At 28.2% G+C, this 8722-nt stretch overlaps 1 long non-coding RNA gene across 1 annotated transcript; it reads right to left on the minus strand.

Moving 5' to 3' along the window:
- Window positions 1-4848: 4848 nt before the first annotated feature.
- LOC136079897 (uncharacterized) lies at window positions 4849-7834 on the minus strand. Its single transcript, XR_010638316.1, has 2 exons — window positions 6836-7834; window positions 4849-6401 (listed from the first exon to the last, which is right to left on the minus strand). It is a non-coding gene; the product is annotated as an uncharacterized LOC136079897 (long non-coding RNA).
- Between the last annotated feature and the right edge of the window lie 888 nt (window positions 7835-8722).

Raw genomic sequence — 8722 nt, forward strand, 5'->3', positions numbered from 1 at the left:
ATATTTATATGTTTAATACCATAGTTTTCTCATTTTGTTAATAAAATATAATGATCGACAGTGTCAAAAGTCTTACTGAGATCAATAAATACACCTAATGTATATTTATTTTCATCAAATGATTTAAAGATATCATGAACAAGATGAACAATAGCCTGATCAGTAAAGTGGCTCTTTTTAAACCCAAGTTGCTTACTATAGAGAATATTGTTTAAATCTAAAAAGTAATACAATCTTTTATACATAATGTGTTCTAATAACTTTGAAAAACATGATAGTATGGAGATAGGCCTGTAATCGGAGACACTAGTCTCATCTCCTGATTTTAGTATAGGTTTTTAGTATTATTTAGTATTTAGTACTATTTTAGTATATCACCCTTGCAATTTTAAGTTTATCGGGAAAGATTCCTTGGTTTAAAGAGAGCGTAAATATATGCAAAGGCGGAATTTTTAAATAAGGCATTGATTTAATTACTACATTACTGCTTACATCATCAACTCCACTACCTTTATTTGGTTTAAGTAAGTATATGGCATCAAGCAATTCTGTTTCTGTTAGCATATTATTGTCCATTGTATTATTATTAGAGTTTAGGTATAATTTGAAGCAAGTTTTACTTTTATTTATTTTTGATTCTAAACTTGGACCTGTGCTAACAAATGCATAGTTAAACGAATTAGCAATTATTGCGTCGTTAATAATTTCACAGTCATTTATAATTAGTTTTTTTGGTAAACGACGAATATTCATATTTTTTTTACTTATAACCTCTTTTATTATGTTCCAAGTTTTTTGTATATCAATTTTGTATTTTAGCAATTGGCTACTATAGTAAAACTTTTTTGAGCGCATTACAATCGTCACAAAAAGGCGATTATAGTTTTTATAGTTTGTTTCATTTTTAATACTTCTTTTTTTAATGAACTTCACATACAATCGTTGCTTTTTTTTCGAAGATTTTATGATTCCGGGTGGCATATTTTGAAACCCTATACAGGCTCAGAATAGGCAGAAAAATGAGCAATCTGATTCGCTGATTTTAAAAGAGAGGCAAGTGCGATTTTGTTGAAAAATATAATGAAAATCAAAACAAACAGATTTTTGAAATAAATTTCAAAGTTATGATATACTAAGTTTATCAATACAAGTCATGTGTTACTATTAACACAGGAAATTCATTTTTTTTTAGTACTCTTCAGAGTATTTAAAATGTATCAAAATCTATTTGTACAAGAGAATTTTCACTCGTAAAAATTTCAATAAAGTTTATCTTGGTGATGAAGATTTTATCTATTGTTAATTTTAAGAAACGAAAAAAAAATGTGTTGAAGTAAATTTGAAAAAATCTACAAATGTGTTTCTCTTAAAATATGCTCTTGGCCTTAAAGCATTCTCAAATACATAGTTTATATAATTATGTTGTACGAGACTTATAGTGAAGCACTTTTGCATACAAAGTTTATATGCAGTTTTATGTGACTACTGAAGTGAAGTTTTATGTGACTACTGGGGAAGAACTTTATTTATAAACTGATTTACATGTTTATTATAAAGAGTTGAAAATTAGAGTTTTTTAAAATAGAAAATTTTTACTAATTGCAAAACTAGCTGAGGTAGAGGTTGTTCTAAGCTCGTTACTGCATCTTTATACCAACTTGCTAATTATAAACAGTTTAACATTTAAAATTTTGGAAAAAGAAAATTTTTACAGATGTTTTGCCAAACTAGCTTACATGTTCCATATAAATCTATGAACCCTGAAGAAGTTACTGTTCAACCTAAATTTTGAGAAGGCTAATAAGGCGTACATCAATATTTTTCTTTATATATATTATATAGGATGAAAATTGGATATTAATCTAATGGAAATAATTTGAATAATAAATTGGATAAAAATCTATTGGAAAATTTAACAAAAAAAGTGATATTTGTTTTTTCACTGAACATTAAAACTGTACTGAGTATTAAAGTCAAAAAATTTAACCAAATAAAGGTGAATTATGGCAATTTTTGTAATAAAAATAACTTCATCAAAATTAGCTTTTACATTTGAAGTAGCAAGTTTTAAAAAAAAGTTATTAATATTACATCAAAATAAAACATAACGCATCTCTGTTTTTATATTAATAAACAAGAGATATTAACAGAAATTTAAAAAAAGAACACTTGTTTTTATTGGCTAAAATTACATAATAAAACTATGAATAAAAATTGTAAATATGAAGTGCATTTTATTTAAGATTTTTTTTCTAATTTTTTTAGAGCAGACATATTTTCTTTTTTTTCTGGAATATATAATGTAAAATAAATTATTAGCATTATAAATTTATAAAATTTATCAAAGTTTGTTGCTTTATTTAATATTATTTACCGTCAGTTGCTATTAAAGGAAACACATTTTATATTAATTATAGAATACAATAATGAGTATTTTGTTCAGGTTAAAGGCTATATATCAACAAAAATGTATTGAGTTTTGAAATTGAAATAAACAACAACATGAAATTGCATGTTTGCAATCTTTCTTGTTTCTACCTTTTTACACTTAGTTTTTCATAAAGGTGTGGTAAGTTGAGAGTTATTGCTTTTCAGTAATCAGTTTCCTATATCAAAACACACATGTGGACATCAGGTTATAGATTTTTTCTAATAGCTTACAATGCTTTGTGATCTTTTATTACTATAAATTACCAAAGGATATCTAAATTTGCTCTTGCTTACAATTGCTTTTAATTTAAGAGTGTTGCAAATCATCTGGGCTAGCTATAACAACCAATAAGCAATATTCTCAAATTTTTTTAGTGTTGTATATAATTTATATATGGGAGTAATAAGTGTAAAGTTCTAAAAAGAATTTAGGCTATTGTTTCAAAATACTTTTCTTGCTAAATGATTGGATAAATGGGAACTTAATTTGAAAAAAATTATACCAAGTTAATTATAGTCTATTGATATTAGTAAATAAATTTTAAAACTGTTTAAAAAAATCTATTGTATGAGAATCACAGCATAGTCAAGTTTCACCATCTGGTTTATAGTTTGTTACAATGGTTGTCTTTTTTATATCTTAGAATTAGAAAAACAATTAGAAAAACAAACTTATTTTTTGAAATCTTTATTTTTAAGAAAAAATTCTGAAAATTACGGATGTTTTGAGTTGTGAGGGTTTGTATAAGTATTTTTATTATATTGCACAAAATTGGATAGAAAAATCATAACTTTTTTTTGCTGTTATTATTTGGTTTTTTATGAAATTACTCAAATTCACTTTTATTATTCAATATGTTTTTTGACATTTGTTTTGATTAAAACATACGCGCAAAATGCCTCTCTTTCAAAATCAGCGAATCAGATTGCGCATATCTCTGCCTATTCTGAGTCTGTATAGGGTTTCAAAATATGCTTCCGGGTGTTATCAAGGGATTTTGTAAAGTTTTTGTTTTAATAAATTTAGTTGTTATTGAGAATGCTTTATTGTAGTGACATGACATATGGTAAAATTATGATAAAATTTATCATAAGCTTCATATTTTGTAACATATTTTGTTTTCATAACAGATTCCCAGTTTTTGTCAATAAAAGGCTAATAAATGTCACAAGAGAAGCGTCCTTAATTACTCGTTTTTTAGTTTTTACTTTTTTAGAAGGTTGATTTAACGATTTTTGTGCTGTTATAAAAACCGGAAAATGATCAGATAATTGTCTGTAATAATTATTCCAATTTTAATTTTTATGTTTTTGAAATTATTAATTATAATTTGATCAATTAAAGTAGCAGTACTTTTTGTAATTCGAGTAGGTTTATTTATAGTTGGAATAAATCCATTTTAAAACGTAATATTGAAAAAAGTTCTGACGTCTTTGTTTTTGTATTCAAGTAAATCTAAAAAACGAAGTAAGCGATCTTTGCCACATAAATCTTGCATTTGCCACATTTGTCTGCATTGCCACATAAATCTCGCATTTGCCACACAAATCTTCGCTTTTAATAAGACTTTTAATCTGTTTGTTAAATGCTTTTTTATTACCAGAAGGCGGTCTTTATAAGACGTGTACAACTGCAAGCTTTGTTTAAAACTTCAATTGATAACAATTCAAAATCATGCATAACAGCAAAATAATTTTCCGTAGTTTGAAATCGTGTTGTAGATAAAAATGCATAATCCTCCACCTGTTTTTTCAGAGTCTCTAATTTGATAAAAAACTTTATAATTATTAAGTTGGAAATTAGAATTGTTTTCAATTTCCTTATCGCGGCACCATGTTTCGGTTAGGCATAATTTGAAAGTTAATTTTGACACTAAATAAAAACTGTTTAATTTTCTCAAAATTTTTTTGGAGGCTCCTTATATTAAGGTGAAGGATAGATAATGCAGTTGAATTTATGTTAGCAGTAATAGGGGAGACTGGTTCTCCTTGGGATGTTTTTAGGTTAATGAGTGTAATTTTTCATCGGTGAATATAATTGAACTTTTGAAAACTGTATATGAAAATATGGTCCTTTGTGCACTTTTGATGAGAATCTCTGCTTTATAATACAATTTTTTATTACTTTTTTTTAGACGCAGAATGAGGTCTGACTTTGTCCCTAGGTACAACATGGGATTGTACCTAGGGACATTGGTGGTTATACCTATAGACGGCGGTTGTACCTAGGGACGCTGGGTAATCGAATACTCAGATTGGCTTCTATTGAGCTAGTAATTATAAATAAAAAAGAACCTGTAAAAAATTCTGAAAGGAAACTAAAACAATGATATAGATCGTTAAAAGAACTAGCTATTTGTAGTGAAGGTAACAATATTATTTAAATTAGTTAACACTAATAAATAAGAAATAGTGAGATTAATTTTTCCAGAACAATAAAATATTTAAATTGTAAATAAACATTATATTTAAAATAGTTAACATTAGTAGATAAAAAAAAGTGATCAATTTTTCCAGTACAAAAAATGATTGAATTGAGAAGCAGCAATATATTTTGAATAGTTAAAACTTATAGATAAAAATGTAACATCAACATATCCAGGACAAAAATACTTTAATTAAGAAGTAACAGTGTTTAAAATAAAACAGTTAATAATTATAGGTCAAAAAGAGTGATACCAATTTTCCCAGAATAAAAAATACTTTAGTCATTACAAGGTTCGTTGGGTTCGTAATCTTCATCTGCGGCTTGATGGCAAAAAGTCTTCTTCCGAAAATATATCGGGATTCAGTGGATAGAGGCCACAAACTTTGAAACTATTTATTATATTGGATGGTGAAAAACGCTTTTGTGTATGCCATTTCAGCTAATTCTGCAATGTGATAAATAGTAATAGGCTTTCCTGCGTTTTCTGATGATATCATTAAATTGGTTACAGCGTTATTGTAATGTGTTTTAAATGAACTAAAGACGGTTCTATCTAACGGCTGCATCTTATGTGTAGTATGCGGGTGAAACGTCACCAAATGAATGCCATTTTCTTTGCCTTTGCCAATAGCATCAATAGAAATGTGACTCGCGATATTGTTTATTAATAAAACTACCTGATTATCCTTACTTGGATGAGCATGTGCTATGAAATGATCCAAAAATTCACTAAATGTCCTTTCCTTCGACCAGCCAGAGGGATTTGCTGCCCTAATTGATCCTGGAGGAGCTCCTCTCATCATTGTCATTTTTATATATTTGACTCGAGAAAAAATGAACATAGGTGGAATTGAATTTCCTATCGCGTTCACTGTGGCAATCATCGTTACTTTGATACCTTGCTCACCCAAAGTCATCGACTCCTCTCTTCGCAAATACTTTTGGACAAACCTGCACAGTTGAAACTCCCGTCTCATCTACATTATAAATTCTTGACGGGTCGAAGTGGTGTCGGTGTTGAATGTCGGTGTATATATTGAAAAAATTCTTCACATTTTCCCGATTAAATGAAGTAGCCCGGACCAAACTAATCCCTTCAGGTTTCCTTAATGATATAATTTCCTTAAACTTGATTTTGAATGTACGCAGTCATTCACTGCGCGCTTCTTGATTTTTTCCCACTGTTCCTGATATTTTTTATTGTTTATTTTGACAAATTGAAAAGCTAGTTCTTTCAGCTTTTTTGTTGTTAATCCGAAATGAAGTTGAAAAGCTTTTTGAACATACTCAAACAGTAAACACTCTTCGCTATGAGTAAAAAGTTTCCAATGTGCATAATTTGTTTCATACGAGTTTCAGGTCCAGATTCCTTAAATTTTTTGACTTGGCGGCAAAGCATCCATCTCGATATTCCATATTTTTTTGCTGCACCTCTAACTGTATTTTTATTTGCAATTATTTCCTTCACAGCCTTCTCCACAACGTCTTTATCTGGATCTTGCCGGGTTTTTTGTTTCTTGCTGGGTGGCATGACGAACAAAATCTAGAATGAAAATAAAAAAATACTAAAGATAACTTATAACTATAACTTTAATTATTTATTATTATTGGCATAAACTGAATTACAACTGTTATTTCCTATTAATTACTGCACAAAAGTCACAATCATATTATTGATTTCATCACGATTCATAAATTAATTTTTCAGTACATAAAAACACAAATAATTCCTGATGATGCAGAAGTTCGGCACTCTGTTGTACCTAAGGACATGTCCCTTGGTACAACAGGGCGCCAAATTGACAAAAAACGCCGACTAAAAATTTGAGGTTAGGATTTGAGAGATTATTAACGCAATATTCATGCAAACAAAATAATGTATTCGTATAAACTAAGAAATATTTAGTTAAATACATTATTTAAATTAATTAATATTATAAGGGCGAAATTAAAAAAGAAAAATGTTAAAAAACTTACGTAAAAGAGTTGTAAAATCAATTTTTAATCACCACTTTGCAACGCTTCACACCGACACGATGATACTTCGGCTGTCAACTGACCTCAAGAAGTGGAGTGTTGCCACATGCAAAAAATATTATGCTCTCATACAAAATTCTCAAAATATTTGAGTGTCCCTAGGTACATGGCGTCCCTAGGAAAACCAGTCTCTCTTACTTGAGATATCTGAACTATGGTAATAAGGACTTATATTTAATAATCCCTCCTCATTATTATGAAATTTAATATCTAGATCTGATTGATTTTTTAATGGTATATAATTGTTTATTAGGAAAGGTTCAAGATTATTTCTGTCAGTATTATTAAAAGCGCTATAATCAAAATTATTCCTAAATGATCGATTAGTTTTCATTTTAAAAATATAAATTTAATAATAAAAAAAAAATAATTACTTTCCTTTTCGAATCCACTCACGAACGATTAGTTTATCGTAAGATATTATCGCAAACTTGCCAAGCTCTCGTTCCTTTTTCATTCGCTCTTTTAGATCTTTTCTTATCAATATTGTTTCTGCGCAGAAATCTTCATCAACGTAAACTTTTTTTCCTTTTAATTTTTGGACGTTTTTTAAAATAGCAACTTTATCTTTATAATTTAGAAGTTTTATAACAACTGTTGTAATCTTTTTCGAGTCTCTAATCCCAGTCCTATGGGCCCGTTCAATTTTCATATTTTTTAATCGAAGTAAATCTTCGAAGAATTTTTGCACTTTTAATTCAGTCTCTTTCCAATTTTCGTTTTCACTTTCTTTTAATCCGTCAATTCTCAAGTTATTTCTTCTTGAGCGGTCTTCTATTTCTATGTTTACTTTTTATTTTTGTGATCTCACTATTATCTTTTATCTTGTTATTAATTTCTTTTGCTTTTTTCTTCAGTAGTTCTAATTTACCTGAGATAATATCATCGTTTGCGTAAATGAATTTCTGCAATTTACTGAATTCAGTTTCCAACAACATCACGGATTTATTTGTTAATTCAAGCTCGTTTGTAAAAGCAATTATTTTATTTGAGTTACCAATTTTATCTTTATCATTCTTATCAAGTCGTTCAGTAATAATTTTTATGTTTGCAGCTGTTATGGAAGCAAATATTTTTTCGTGCACTTTTAATAATTTTATAGTTTTGTTTAGGATGTCGATTTTTTGCTTTTCAAGCATTTCAGAGAATAATTTTTCGATACGATTTATATCCATAACACGAATTTGAACGATACCAAGAAAATAGAAGAAAAAAGTTTTTAATGATAGTAAAAATAACAAAAAAAATAAAAAAAAAGTTTCAGCTAATAATTTTCTAAGCTTTAAAACGTGTCTGCTCTCTATTGTTCGAATTTTCGTAAATTAAGCTGCAATTACTCGACATAATATCTTATTTATTCTTTTCAATACGTCACGGTACATAGGAACATGTTCTGAGACCGTGCAACACATCGCCAAAATTTTTTTTTTGTTTTTTATCAGACAACTCTTCCTTATTTCAAAAATGTAAAAAACGACTTTTTTCACCGGGGCTGAGGGAGAAAAACATGTATTTTAGGCGAGTGACTAGTAATTTTGTTGTTCAAGATAAGTAACTAAGAGCTATGTGGCATACTCAAATTTTTAGTATGTTATTACTGGTATCTAATGAGGATAGTGTTTAATCTCGAGAATACTTACTCCAGAATTTCTCGAGAAAAAGTCATTAATTTTATTTCTCAATTCTCGAGAAATTAAATAAAAATTTTCGAGAAAAAAATTAAAATTATTATTTAAAAAGAAAAAAACTAAAATTATTATTTGCTTTAATGATTAATCTAATTCAAATTACCATTCAATGTTCTTTGCATGTGTGTAAGCCAAATGC

Source organism: Hydra vulgaris, chromosome 04 (assembly GCF_038396675.1).
Source record: "Hydra vulgaris chromosome 04, alternate assembly HydraT2T_AEP".
Taxonomy (NCBI): Eukaryota; Metazoa; Cnidaria; class Hydrozoa; order Anthoathecata; family Hydridae; genus Hydra; species Hydra vulgaris.